The sequence below is a fragment of the Acipenser ruthenus genome, chromosome 2, assembly GCF_902713425.1.
Source record: "Acipenser ruthenus chromosome 2, fAciRut3.2 maternal haplotype, whole genome shotgun sequence".
NCBI classification, from domain to species: Eukaryota; Metazoa; Chordata; class Actinopteri; order Acipenseriformes; family Acipenseridae; genus Acipenser; species Acipenser ruthenus.
The window spans coordinates 107,768,329-107,783,800 of NC_081190.1; positions in this window are offsets into that span (position 1 = coordinate 107,768,329).

Sequence of the window (15,472 nt, forward strand, 5' to 3'; positions counted from 1 at the left end):
TGTTTCTTTATTTATTGTCTATTTGTATTGTGCTTTAAATGTTAATTTAAATTTAATGTTGTTTTTTGTGAGTATGTAGTTTGTGTACGTCTTCCTCCTGTTCACGGAGGTTGTTGTCCTATCAGGCTTTCAACCAGCAAGCAGAATACCACGTGCATGACCATAAACATGATCAGCAAGCAGAATACCATTGCGGAATTGCATTGTAATTTTGGCACTGATCACCCTCCATACCAGGGCGAGTCAGTCAGTTTTGTGAGCTGCTATTGAGATTGCTGAGCGTGTTGAAGGAACAGAGGCGCTGAGAGAGAACGGGACAATTGCTGGTTTTAGTAGGGTGGGCGAACAGAGCGTGATCGTGTTCATCCCCTATGGGAAGGATTTTGTGTGCTGCAGCAGTTTTTAAATCGATGTAAAATTATCTCAGTAATCATCAATCGAAAAACATATACATATATTAATAGTGCTTTTTGTCTGCTACACATCTGTCCTAGTATATTTAAGTATGTTTGTGTGGTTTTATGTTTAACAAACCGTATTTAAAATTAGCTATACACACTATATAAATAAAATAATTAGTGTGTGTAGAAACTCCACTAAGAATACTTGGGATACATTTAAGGCACGTTTTTACTTTGTCCCTTGCAAGCAGACGAATGATTGACAGCAGTGAAGATGGTGACTGGTAAAACATCACAGGGCAGCTCAGATAGTGTACACACTCACAAGGCTAGTAGCATCGATACAATTCACAGTGGATCTGATTCTGCAAATATGTTAGACCATTTACAGTGCCTTGCGAAAGTATTCGGCCCCCTTGAACTTTGCGACCTTTTGCCACATTTCAGGCTTCAAACATAAAGATATGAAACTGTAATTTTTTGTGAAGAATCAACAACAAGTGGGACACAATCATGAAGTGGAACGAAATTTATTGGATATTTCAAACTTTAACAAATAAAAAACTGAAAAATTGGGCGTGCAAAATTATTCAGCCCCCTTAAGTTAATACTTTGTAGCGCCACCTTTTGCTGCGATTACAGCTGTAAGTCGCTTGGGGTATATCTCTATCAGTTTTGCACATCGAGAGACTGAAATTTTTGCCCATTCCTCCTTGCAAAACAGCTCGAGCTCAGTGAGGTTGGATGGAGAGCATTTGTGAACAGCAGTTTTCAGTTCTTTCCACAGATTCTCGATTGGATTCAGGTCTGGACTTTGACTTGGCCATTCTAACACCTGGATATGTTTATTTATGAACCATTCCATTGTAGATTTTGCTTTATGTTTTGGATCATTGTCTTGTTGGAAGACAAATCTCCATCCCAGTCTCAGGTCTTTTGCAGACTCCATCAGGTTTTCTTCCAGAATGGTCCTGTATTTGGCTCCATCCATCTTCCCATCAATTTTAACCATCTTCCCTGTCCCTGCTGAAGAAAAGCAGGCCCAAACCATGATGCTGCCACCACCATGTTTGACAGTGGGGATGGTGTGTTCAGGGTGATGAGCTGTGTTGCTTTTACGCCAAACATAACGTTTTGCATTGTTGCCAAAAAGTTTGATTTTGGTTTCATCTGACCAGAGCACCTTCTTCCACATGTTTGGTGTGTCTCCCAGGTGGCTTGTGGCAAACTGTAAACGACACTTTTTATGGATATCTTTAAGAAATGGCTTTCTTCTTGCCACTCTTCCATAAAGGCCAGATTTGTGCAGTATACGACTGATTGTTGTCCTATGGACAGAGTCTCCCACCTCAGCTGTAGATCTCTGCAGTTCATCCAGAGTGATCATGGGCCTCTTGGCTGCATCTCTGATCAGTCTTCTCCTTGTATGAGCTGAAAGTTTAGAGGGACGGCCAGGTCTTGGTAGATTTGCAGTGGTCTGATACTCCTTCCATTTCAATATTATCGCTTGCACAGTGCTCCTTGGGATGTTTAAAGCTTGGGAAATCTTTTTGTATCCAAATCCGGCTTTAAACTTCTCCACAACAGTATCTCGGACCTGCCTGGTGTGTTCCTTGTTCTTCATGATGCTCTCTGCGCTTTAAACGGACCTCTGAGACTATCACAGTGCAGGTGCATTTATACGGAGACTTGATTACACACAGGTGGATTCTATTTATCATCATTAGTCATTTAGGTCAACATTGGATCATTCAGAGATCCTCACTGAACTTCTGGAGAGAGTTTGCTGCACTGAAAGTAAAGGGGCTGAATAATTTTGCACGCCCAATTTTTCAGTTTTTTATTTGTTGAAAAAGTTTGAAATATCCAATAAATTTCGTTCCACTTCATGATTGTGTCCCACTTGTTGTTGATTCTTCACAAAAAATTACAGTTTCATATCTTTATGTTTGAAGCCTGAAATGTGGCAAAAGGTCGCAAAGTTCAAGGGGGCCGAATACTTTCGCAAGGCACTGTAAATACATTGATTTGTAATATAGAAAGGAAGTTAAAACATGTGGAAGACATGACTTTGCAATGCACAGATTTAGTTTAAATTGGATTACATTTATAGAAGTGCTTCATATTAATTATTTATATAGTCACATTACCTGCTTTTTTCAGTGACAAATGCATTAATCCAATGTTGTATAATAACATTCTTTACAAATTATTAATGTGTAAAACTTTTTTTTTTTTAACATTTTTTATTTTCAGATATGTTTAAGTTAAGTAAAACCTATTAATAATAACCTATTAGGGGGTTTGTTTGTTGAAATCTAAAAAAAACGTTTGCCCATCCTAGTTTTAGAAGGAAAATTTGGGAGTGGCGCTCACCGACATTGGTACGTGTTCGTGGTAAAGAATATGGTGAGCTGGTCCTTGTTTTTGGACGCTTTTACTTTGTAGTCAGGATAAGTATACTACAGACTGAGCTCTGCTCTATCAGCACTGCTTCTTCCTCCCTTGTGTTTGTGTGTGTGTGTGTGTGTATTTTAGTCTGCGCGGCCGGCATGTTTGTTTTAAACTTGTAATTTACTTTGTATATTGGGGATTGTTGGGGGAATTGTTTTAACCTGTTGGAAGAGATCCTTGAAGGAGTGGGTTATTAAATTGTTGTTTGTATTGCTGAATTGTGCTATCGCTATTGTGTTTATACAGCAGCTGTTGCCTGCTGCTGATTTCTACTACTGCTGCTGGAGAATTCTTGTTAATATTAAGCACCAATTTAGCCAAGCTGCTGTAGAGTACTTTAGTACCTTAGTTTTCATTGTTTATTTTTACACTATATATGTTTTCAATGTTTTATTTTATTGTGTTTTTTTTCTTGCATGTTGGATATACAGATCATCAAAATGCAGGTTTCGCATGTTACATTTGGTGTCAATAATTACACTACAAGAATAATCCTAATTTATCTGTTCATTCAGAATGCATTACTTCTTTAAATTATTTTATAAAATGTGCATGTTTGCATTCTCATCAAATATAAGATATTCAAATCCAAAATAAGAAAATTTGAATTACCTACTCCACCCTGGAGTCAATATCGGATATGTAACGTACAAACTGCAGTTTGTGTTGAAAATGTACAAACCTGGGCTCCCGAGTGGCGCATCCAGTAAAGGCGCTCTGAGCGGAGTGCAGGATGTGCCCTCTAGCCTGGAGATCGCAAGTTCGAATCCAGGCTATGTCACAGCCGACCGTGACCGGGAGTTCCTAGGGGGCGGTGCATAATTGGCTGAGTGCTGCCCGGGTCTGGAGGGCTGAGGTCGGCAGGGGAATCCACAGCTCACCGCGCATCAGCAACCCTATGGCCGATAGGGCGCCTGTGGTTCTGCAGTGGAGCCACCAGATCTGTGTTGTCCTCCGGCTCTATAGGTCTGGTGGCATCGCTGTGGATCTGCAGTGCGAAAAATGACGGCTTGGCAGGGGCACATTTCGGAGGACGCGTGTTCCAGACGCCGGGGGGGGTTGCAAGCGGTGAGCCGAGGATACAGATAATAATTGGGCATTAATAAATTGGGGAGAAAACAGGAGCAAAAAATTTGAAAAAAAAAAAGAAAATGTACAAACCTTTCATAATTACCGTAATCCAGTGGTATACCACCATCACCACGGTTTTATTTTTATTTTTATTGCATCTTTAGTCTTTTTGCAAAGCGGGAATCTGTTTTACCTGAGCATTTTTCACATTGGTTTCCAGCATTGTTACGTTGGTAGATTTGAAACGTCGGGTTCACTAAAATAAAGATGATGAATAGTAAGGTGGTCATTGAATAAAACTGTGTGTCAGTTTTTTGTCTCAAGGCTTACTTGTTATATAAATTCATACCTTGCACAGTTGAAATATAAAGAAATAAATGCAATGAAGTATTTTTTAAATTTTGACTGTGTGTTCCCACTTTTGGTACCAAATATTGTAGACTGATCCATATATACATTGAAGTACTATATATATATATATATATATATATATATTGACTGGACACACACATTGTTAGTAAGCTCAGTGGGGTCCTGATATTTACTATTGCAATCTTACTAGTTTTTTTTTTTTAATTCAAACAGTACTCCAAATAAATAAAATAATTAAAAATAACATTATTATTTTTAATTAGGTGCTCTATTGGAGTATTGAGGCCCTTTGTATACATCATTAAGAAACGTAGGTAATGGTGAATTAATTAGTAGTGGTTAGGGCACTGGACTCTTGACCGGAGGGTTGTGGGTTCAATCCCCAGTGGGGGACACTGCTGTTGTACCCTTGAGCAAGGTACTTTACCTAGATTGCTCCAGTAAAAACCCAACTGTATAAATGGGCAATTGTATGTAAAAAAATAATGTGATAACTGTATAATGTGAAATAATGTATAATGTGATATCTTGTAACAATTGTAAGTCGCCCTGGATAAGGGCGTCTGCTAAGAAATGAATAATAATAATAATAATAATAATAAAAAGAAGGATAGGACAATGAATCCAATGGTTCGATGCGTGTAATCACTACAGGTACCGTTATTGGAACACATGCAAGACGTGGAGGGTAATACAAAGCATTGGACAGACAGCAGAAGAAACTGACTTTTCTACAATTTCTAATTTTGACAGTTCACAATGGAAAAACAGCTCTTTATCTGCTGACAATAATACCTGGCTCTATACAACGATGTGTATTGCTCAAGTAAACCACGGTGGTTCAGTCCCGAAATAATAATGCACTAAACAAGACACACACAAACACAACACAAGTCCAGAGTGAGTGCACTTAGTGAAAGTGGTGACTTACAGGTTTATTCGTGTACAATAGTGAAGTGAAGTCTGGGTTTAATTGCTGGCGGTTTAGCTACAGCTCTCAGAGTTTAGCCTTCTATAAAGACAAATAACAGTGTAAATAGGCAAAAACAACACACAAAACTCACGGTTTCTTTATAAAACTGTTCGTCCTTATAGGTCTCTCCATAACCATACCCAAGGACCAGATTGCTTGGCCACATCCTCTGATATACCTTCAGTAAGGCCCCTTCGATAGCGAGTGCAATCACGTATCTTCCAATCCATGACTGACACCTCACCTACCGCGTTAAGGCCATGACTTCTGGTATTGTGACTCCGCCCCCTTTCTCAATAGCCGATTTCCGACTGACCCTGGAATGAACTGCCAAACCATCCAGTCCGGGGCACACTGTTCCTGTTATACAGAACCCTCACAGGTCGGGAGGGAGATTGTTGACTAGGATTAATTCGCTCTCTGTCACAACGTTGTTTACATCTTTATATACCTAATAAATCAATTCCTAGACAGATTATTTTGACTTTAAGAACAGTAGTCTCTGGACATAGGAACACCTCCTAAAAGAACACTTCGTCTTAGGGAACAACCCTGTAGTGAAACTCAATTTTCCCATTGTAAATGCTCAGCCTAAGGAACAGGAACTTCATTTAAAAGAACACCCTTTTGGCACAAATAGCAATTCATTGCTAACCAATTCAAAACTGATACAGTACTGATTTGTAACCTTAACTCATCATCATCAACGACACATAAACAATGAATGGGCGGGTGAAGCTGAACGCAACGGCGCTCAGCGTTTTATTAAATAATAAAACAAAAGGTTTAAACAAACAACAAACAAAAAGGCACAAGGGCCAAACAAATATGGTTTAGCAGTTGTTTTTAAGTTTCGTTTTCTCTCTCCTCGCTCTCTCCGCTCTCAATCCTAATACACTCTCCCCCAGGGTAGAGAGCTGCAGGTTTATATACAGTGACCATCTCCCGATTAGCAACAATTAATCAATGAATTAACTCGGGAGATGGTCACCGTCTGCATAAGCTTAATAAGGATGCGTGACTGTCAGCTAGTTAAATAAATCACCAGCTGATCAGTCACGCATCCTCACGAGGTTTTTAAAAAACAAAACAATAACAAATACGCGGCGCTTTGATCTGCATCGCAAACAAGAATACAAATAATAATACAAATATATATAGGGGCGGGACACTCCACCACACATGCCCCCCCTTGTGCGCAGCACGCATGGCATTTTCGGCCACCTCCCCCCTTTTAGTTCCCAAAGTCCCGGTTAGCAGTCCTGGCCCAGGAACAGGGGAAGCAAGGTGTCTCCGGGGGCGGCCACGGCATGATGTCCTCTTCCCACCCAAACAGCTGTAGCGTCCCGGAGGACCGCGCACAGGCCGGCTCCTCCGGCCAAGGAAATTTTGGGGGTGGTCTCCAGACCTCCTTACCCCCTTCTTCATGGCCGGCAGCTCCCCTCCTTGGGGCTCCGGCCACCCGTTCTGCTGCAGCGAAATTGCTGCGGGGGGAGCTGGTCTCCTGACCTCCCTCCTTCTTCATGGCTGGCAGCTCCCCTCCGTGGGGCTCCGACCACAGTTTGTCCTGCCGCAAAAGTGCGACTGGGGAAGCTGGTCTCCTGACCCCCCCCCCCCCCCCTTCATGGCCAGCAGCTCCCCTCCGTGGGGCTCCAGCCACAGTATTTCCTGCCGCATGGCAGGACTGGTAGCGACCCCAGGCGATGCGGAGCAACAGGCAGCCCCAGGCAATGCATGGCAAGCATCCTTGGGTGGTGCGAGGCAGGACAGGAGCAGTCCTTTCCATGGCGGTGGAGGTGAAACCAGCAGGTATTCACCATCTGCTGGTGGAGGTGGGAGGGGCAAGCAGTCCTCCCATGGCGCTTGAGACGGAACCAGCAGGTATTCATCCTCTGCTGGTGGAGGTGGGAGGGGCAGCAGTCCTCCCACGGCGCTTGAGACGGAACTAGCAGGTATTCACCCTCTGCTGGTGGAAGCGGTGGAGGTGGCGGAGGCAGAGGCAGCTCCCGCTGCTCTGCTCCTGCTGGTGGAAGCGGTGGAGGTGGCGGAGGCAGAGGCAGTAGGTATTCTTCCTCTGCTGCTGGAGACCTAAGTTCTGGACCTATGGGCCCCCCACTTCTGGGCGCTGGATGCACGGGCTCCCCCCTTCTGGGCGCTGGATGCACGGGCTCCCCCCTTCTGGACGCCGGATGCTTGCGCTCCCCCCTTCTGGGTGCTGGATGCTCGCGCTCCCTCTCTACGTATTGCGTGGGGCATATCGCCAACGTGTGCCCATATCCCCCACAGCCAGGGCATAACTCCGCCACAAGGTTTGTAACATAAACCTCCCAGCCATCATCCCCGACCTCCTCCTGCTGTTGCTGCGGTTGCTGTTGCTGTTGCAGCTTACCTCTCCTCCTTCTGGGCACTGGACACAACGGGACTTCGGGCTCATCCCTTTCCTCATCTGTGTCCCGGTCGACCTCTTAGCAGCTTTCCTCCTCATGCCCAAATCGATGGCAGTACGTACACCACTCCTCCTCCTCCATGGAGTCCTCCCTTTGTACCCACCACGCGAGATTATTATTATTATTATTATTATTATTATTATTATTATTATTATTATTATTATTATTTATTTCTTAGCAGACGCCTTTATCCAGGACGACTTACAATCGTAAGCAAATACATTTCAAGAGATCCCATCTGAAGCTTAGGGTCCATCCCCTGGCTTCCCTCTGTTATTGGGGCTGGCCGTTCCTCACCCTTCCCCTTTTTCTTTCCATTATTTAATTTTTTTTTTTTCTCCAAACAAAAAAAAACACTATTTTTGGAAAAAAAGAACAAAAAAAACGTGCTTTGCTGTTCCTACATATTATTGTGTGGTAATATATTCTGACCCATACATTATTATCTAGCATAGGCTAGTCATCTCTCTTTAAATTCACATAGTGTAGTAAAGGCTACACAAGATTATGTTGTATCTATCTATCCCCACCCCCATGGGCTAGCATCTACACTGGTTAGCTAAAACTGATCATGGGTTCCAGAAGGTTCTAGAGATCTGCAAGCCAAGAATAAACTCCTGAGAAAGTTAGCCGCAGCTCCCTTTCAAAGCCTCAGTTGTATAACGTTAGTAACTTGTACAATGCTGTCTGCTGGGATGGGCTTTGTCACCGATTTGTGAGTGGCAGACACTGGGGAGAATGCAGAATTGTCCTTGGCCTGTAACATAACTGGTCCCTTTGTCATTCTGCATTGTTGCTGTCACCCAGGTAAAGCTGGGCTGTGACTCCCATGCTGATTTCTCATACACACTGTCCTTTAACCTTTAGGCTGTATAATACAATAATTGCAGTGTCGGGAGGGAGGTGTGGTTAGTGGAGTTACAACAAAGAATCCCTCATGAACAATTTAACCAGAAGCTGGGTAAAGTTTTTTGTAACAGGACAGTATGGTTGTTTTTGTCTCTTTTTAGAATTCTGCATTCAGAACTGGGCAGACACATGGCAAATGACATTTAATAGAGAAAAGTGTAAGGTACTGCACGCAGGCAATAAAAATGTGCATTATAAATACCATATGGGAGATACTGAAATTGAAGAAGGAATCTATGAAAAAGACCTAGGCGTTTATGTTGACTCAGAAATGTCTTCATCTAGACAATTTGGGGAAGCTATAAAAAAAGGCCAACAAGATGCTCGGATATATAGTGAAAAGTGTTGAATTTAAATCAAGGGAAGTAATGTTAAAACTTTACAATGCATTAGTAAGACCTCATCTAGAATATTGTGTTCAGTTCTGGTCACCTTGTTACAAAAAGGATATTGCTGCTCTAGAAATAGTGCAAAGAAGAGCGACCAGAATTATCTTAGGTTTAAAAGGCTTGTCGTATGCAAACAGGCTAAAAGAATTGAATCTATTCAGTCTTGAACAAAGAAAACTACGCGGTGATCTGATTCAAGCATTCAAAATTCTAAAACGTATAGACAATGTCGACCCAAGGGACTTTTTCGACCTGAAAAAAGAAACAAGGACCAGATGTCACAAATGGAGATTAGATAAAGGGGCATTCAGAACAGAAAATAGGAGGCACTTTTTTACACAGAGAATTGTGAGGGTCTGGAACCAACTCCCCTGTAATGTTGTTGAAGCTGACACCCTGGGATCCTTCAAGAAGCTGCTTGATGAGATTCTGGGATCAATAAGCTACTAACAACCAAACGAGCAAGATGGGCCGAATGGCCTCCTCTCGTTTGTAAACTTTCTTATGTTCTTATTTTCTAATTACATTTAATAAAACACTAAATACTTTGTAATTCTGGGATGCTGTCACATGGGTGGCTTGGTGGTGATGTCAGACCAGGAAATAGACAGAAACAGTACTGCGGGATGAAGCACTGATGCATGTATTTATTATATTAAATAAAATATTTAAACAAAACAAAAACATGTTGCCCAAAACAACAGAGACAAAGAAACACTGAACAAACAAGTATTGTGCTGGTTCAAATCCAGCACGAGCAGCAATTGTTTATATTTTTCACTCACGTCTCCCGTTCTTTCTCCCAGAATACCCTGCCAAGACTGAGAGGTTCCTGCCTCTTTTATGCAACTGTGGCTGAGCTCGATTGCTTGTTAATAATTAAATTGGGCTCAGGCACATTCTACACATGAAGTGATTTGGCAGGGAATTAACCCTTCCCTGCCGACCTAAAACAACAGTGCACAACAAACATTTAAATCATAATACAGCAGTGCACAGTACAAATACTATGTACGCACAGGAGTACCCCACCACAGATGCATTTGGAAAGATATTGGGCCCAGTGTGCTTTAAAAAAAAAATCAGCTAAGAAAGCATTTCAGATGTTAGTTGAACTGCTCGTACTTTTCCTTACCAGTATATTAGTTCTAATTGAAAGCATTGCAATTGTAATATAAATGGCAATGACTATTTAGAGTATATCAATGTAACTGAATAAAAACAAACAGCAAGCAATTATATAAATACCCATTTCCATACATCAATGTTGTATAATCATCAAAGTGATCTTAGAAGAATTATGCTGGGCATTTCAGCAAGATTTTGGCACACTCTGGTTTAAATGTATGTTTTGCAGGGATGAAAAAGAAGAATAAATAACAGAATACAGACATCCCACTCTATAAAGACCAGTTCAGTGTTGTTGAAGCCTGAGGCTGGACAGACAATTATTTACTTAAAGGGGTCATGTTATTGCTAGTGGTGCCATTATTGAAGGGGAACAATTAACTGTGGTTCACAGTATTGTTTTCAGCCATTTGTCCACAGTCCAGATTTACAAGATGCAATGGTCAGGCATTTCACAACTGTCACCACAGACACCCAGGGTTCCTAATGATCTATAACATTGAAAAATGGTCTGACTATAATTTATGTCATAAGATTTTTTGGAAGTAACCTGCCGTTGCAGCTCCCTGGAGTGGGAGTCTGTGCCAGTACGTCTGTTAGAGTAGAATGAGTTTTTAAAATGTTCTCTAAGGACTAGCCAAAGAATGCTGTCTGCAAATAAATGAGGAGTGGGAAGGAAGTGTAAAATTGTTTAGTATCTCTCTCCTATTAAGAGTGGGCTGCCAACCCCTATATATCACCGTTAGATTACCTTGTAATCAGGGCATAGCATGCTTTCATCAATCCAGATTTGTTATCCAGAAATAAACAGCCCACTAAAATAAAGCTGTTTTTGCCACCCAAAATATATAGCCTTGTTAAAAAAATCAATAGCATTGTATTTGTCAAATGCTATGAGAGAGTTACCAGAACAAATAATGCTAATAATAACATACAGTACAGTATATACAAAGGAAAACTTCTCTGCCTTGTGGGGCTCTTTATAATTACTGCTTTGCATTTCAGTATACAGTAGTGTACATAATTCAATTTGCAAACCAAACCACACTAGTAAAGATCATTATTCTCATACAGTATCAGTGTGGAAACATTATTTATTTATTGATCATGTCAGTGTTGTTCTGACAATATTTTGAACAGATTTTCATGTTCATTCATTAGGCTCACAACCCCTTTTTTCAAGGTTTTAATTACTGGCATTAATTCAGTGCCATTTTTCATGCTGTCAGGGGGAATGTGGCACCAGTAGCTATTCTCACACATTCTTGGCATTCATGCTTTTGGTGACATGATGGCCTGGTTAGCAGATCAGTAGTTTAAATGAGCCATCAATCAGTGTCAACTACTCAAAGATCAGACTGTGTACTCACTTGGTGTTTTGCCACAGAATTTTTCTGAATAGATGTACACCATCAAATCAACCAAGCTATTAAAAACATCTAATCAACGGCAAGAACCAAACAGTACAATAGGCCATGTGCAGTTCCACCTCAAAACAGAGCCATTTTCATAATTTCTTTAATGTTTTTTACTCCAGACATAAATAAATTCCACTTTGAAACATAACTTTAGTTATCTACCAGATTATGCCGAGTCAACGCTCCCATTTTGAATGATCGCCCCACCCCAACTTTTAACTGAAAGTCAGATTTTCAGTTTTTAATAACCATGCGCAAATAATGCCTTAGGGGAAATATCTCGGCTCACATGAATAGACTCCGCAGTCTGATTGGTTACGCTTTCCTGTTACACTACAATCCATATTCTGGATTCTTTTGTAGTGAGCATGTCAATGCTATAGTGCTACTTTGGATGTTAATTTATTATTTCGTATTGTGTTTTCACACTGGACACTGCAATTTCTTACTTGCTGATGTTATGTAAAGCCCTTTATTTTAGTGGACTGAAAATTTCACGTGTTTATATATTTCTTAAATGTAGCGACTTTTATTTTAGCATTTTTAGCACTTCTTGATTCTTTAGCGTGACTGTGTGCTGTGCTCTACCTTTGAATTTTAAGCATGCCTGATTGTAAACGTAATCTACCTAATATTAAAATACTCCCTCTGCAGTAATGCCTGTAATTTCGCCCCTATCTGAGTCAACACCCCACCCCCCACACTTTTGACTTGACAACTTTACGCCCCCTGGGTATTGACTTGGCATAATCCGATATATTAAACAAAAGACTAGGCACTGCATCTGCAAACAAATCAAAACGAGTGATAAAAGACATATGATAAAATAATACATAAAGCAATCTCTTAGGCATTCAAATATACAGTATGAGCTTATAAAGTGGGATTCCCAAGAAGAAGACTACCCGTTATTACACATGTGTGGGTGCGATCCTCTTGTGTTTGTGGATGTTGATAGGGATTAAGAAAACATCAATCCGCTGACGATAAAAGGAGTGGGAAATGCAACAAACTGAATGGATTACACACAGTGGATCTTGTTTATTTTGGCTTGCCTTTCACTGAATGGCTTCCCTTAAAGGGCAACTGGATATGGGTATGAAATATCAGAGTTGTCCTAACCGTTGTGTTATCTTAACCAATTAGTTGTTTAGATGAACTTTGTATTATTTCTTTTCAAATTCGTTTCAAGCAAACGCATGACCCCAATACTGCTCTTGGAATTATGTCTGAACTCTGAAGTACATCGCATGCACCACAGTTTAACCATTAACCTATCCACCACCATCCCTCTGCCTTAGCGGATGAAAGAAAATTGATCACTGAAACAGAAAATTACACAAAATGAATCTAAACGACAAGAGAATGCATTAGTTAAGAAGATGTTTCAACTATTAGCAAGTTTAAGAACAATAATTAAACTAGCAGAGCTTTTAACTTCATCTTCTGAAAATCTTACATACGTCATAATAAATAAAATGTTCACATGTCAACTAAATATTCTACAATATAATACTTTTTTACACTTTAGGTGGAGAACTGATAAGAATATTACTTGCACTTAAACTTCCATTGCTGTTCTGATTAAAATTATACTAAATAGTCAATTTCTTTCCAAACCACTGGGCTCTTCAGCCAATCTGGGTTTTAGTTATTAGTATAATTTAAAATGACACGTGGTCCTTAAAGTAATAAGGATGCTGTGTTGTTGTACATAAAGCTTTCACGGAATTAAACGATTTTTATTAACATAACATTGACCCTGCAATTTTAGCTTTCACATTCAGTACAAAACAAGAGATCAGAGGCAAGCCCCATTCATCACATTAATGAGTATGGTATTAAGTCTCTGGTGAATGCTATTCTCAATATCAGTACAATAGACATCACGCAAGTCTGGGCACCGAGTTACCAGGGAACGGAGGGTCTTAGAAGCTGGATTGGCTGTCAAATCCTTCACCTAGATTTAAAGTGATAAGCTACTAATTTTAGTTTCATTATGTAAATATTAGATAATGAGCACTAAGCAAGGCTTTTGGCTCCTAAAACTCTTTGAAATATAGACCAAGGGTTCAAGTCTAAGGGAATGCCCCTAGGTTTTTCACACACAAAAATATATAATCTGTTCATAATAATATTAATAACTTCTGCAGTGGGCATAGCCTGCTTGATATTGCTTTGGCTCAAGACACTTAACTATGGCTCCAGTTAATCATCTGTCTGGTAATGCCTGCTGTGGAGGGTATTAATGCTTCATTAGAATTTGATCCCTATGATATGTAGTTAACTCTGAACTGTGTGCCAATCATTATGGGCTGGAATGAATTGTGTATAATAACTTTGAAATGTTTTGAGAGAGACATCAATTGAATGAGAGACGAATCATGTATATTGAAAGGGTAAACTAGGATTTGAAAGTCTGGATGTTTTTGGGTTCTGTGAAATTGGAGGATGACTTATACATGCATATTATAGATCGGTACAGCTTATATACAATATAATTTATAGTTCAAGGTATTGTGCAGTAAATGTTGTAATTAAACAGGGTTACTACAATACTTAAATTAATTAAATGACATCACATTTACTACTATATATATATTTACTACTATATATATAAGTTGCACTATATATATATATATATATATAGTGCAACTTATACACGAGTGAGAAGACTGCTTTTACAATATTTTACAGGATGGAAAATAAAAATATGTTTTTATCAGACAATTGAAACTGTTGGTACACTGGCCACTCAAAGTAATGCTTTAAAAAATAAATAAAAAAAGGTTTTATCTCCCCATCCCTTGTCAAAATGAATCACATGCCCTCTTTCCAAAACATCTGAGAAATTCCAATTGTTCAAATGATTTTTCAATGGCAGTCATATGTAATTGTCGATTGCAACTCTGAATTACAGTTTCTGTCAGCTAGGTGTTTAAGACTTGAGGATAATTTTGTCTGTGATCGTCACTGTACAAAGTAATTAGGACAAAGATCCCTCCAGCTGCCTTACAATTAGATAAAAGCATACTTGGGGAGTCTAAGTCATGGCCTCGGACTCTGAGGTTGAAAGTTCATTTCAAAGTGAGAAAGAGAAACTTTAAAAATCTGATCAGCAGGAATACACAATTTAACAATTAGTTTTAATTGAATTAAAGAACATTCTAAACCAAACACATACACACACACACTAACATGCATACTGATGTTCTCTCCAGGCAACGTCAACATGATCTGTCTTTACGCAGAGACATTGTTTTCATCTGCGCTGTCCAAATTCCTTTCCTTTACACTGACATGTTATAAATCACCTGTGATGGTTATTTAATGAAATGCTTTCTCGTTTAGCCTGTCAAGCTATTCAACATGCAGATCAGATCCAACTGCTTGAAGTGAAAACGTATGGGGCGTGCTGATCAAAACAATCTGACTTCCTGGATCTTAGATCAGCAAAAGCTATTGTAAATAAACCAAAAGCATCCAAGCAGCCTTTCCAGTTTTCTTTGCACGGACCAGTACTGGCCTGTTTCAGTAGGACATGAAGTTGAGGAGGCCCATCAGGGCTTGTGCATAGAGGGTCCCAGAGTTGAAATCAGTGATGTTTATGGATGCATAGGCAAATCCCAACACCACTCAGAGGAAGGGCAACATGGATTGAAAGGTACACCTTAGCAACATATTTATAGATCAGTGCTGACAAACAGGGTCAGGATACCAAGCCTTTGCTGCTCTGAATAGGACAATGATTGTAAGGCAGTGCAGAGTCCACTGAAGGCTATAATAATTTCTGCTGACCCGAATCAGGGAAGCTGCTCCTTGAAATGGATATATTTATCAACTTATTATTGCTAACCTAGCTAACCAGTTCTCACAAATCCCTAATGAACATTTTAGGGTTGATTAAAAA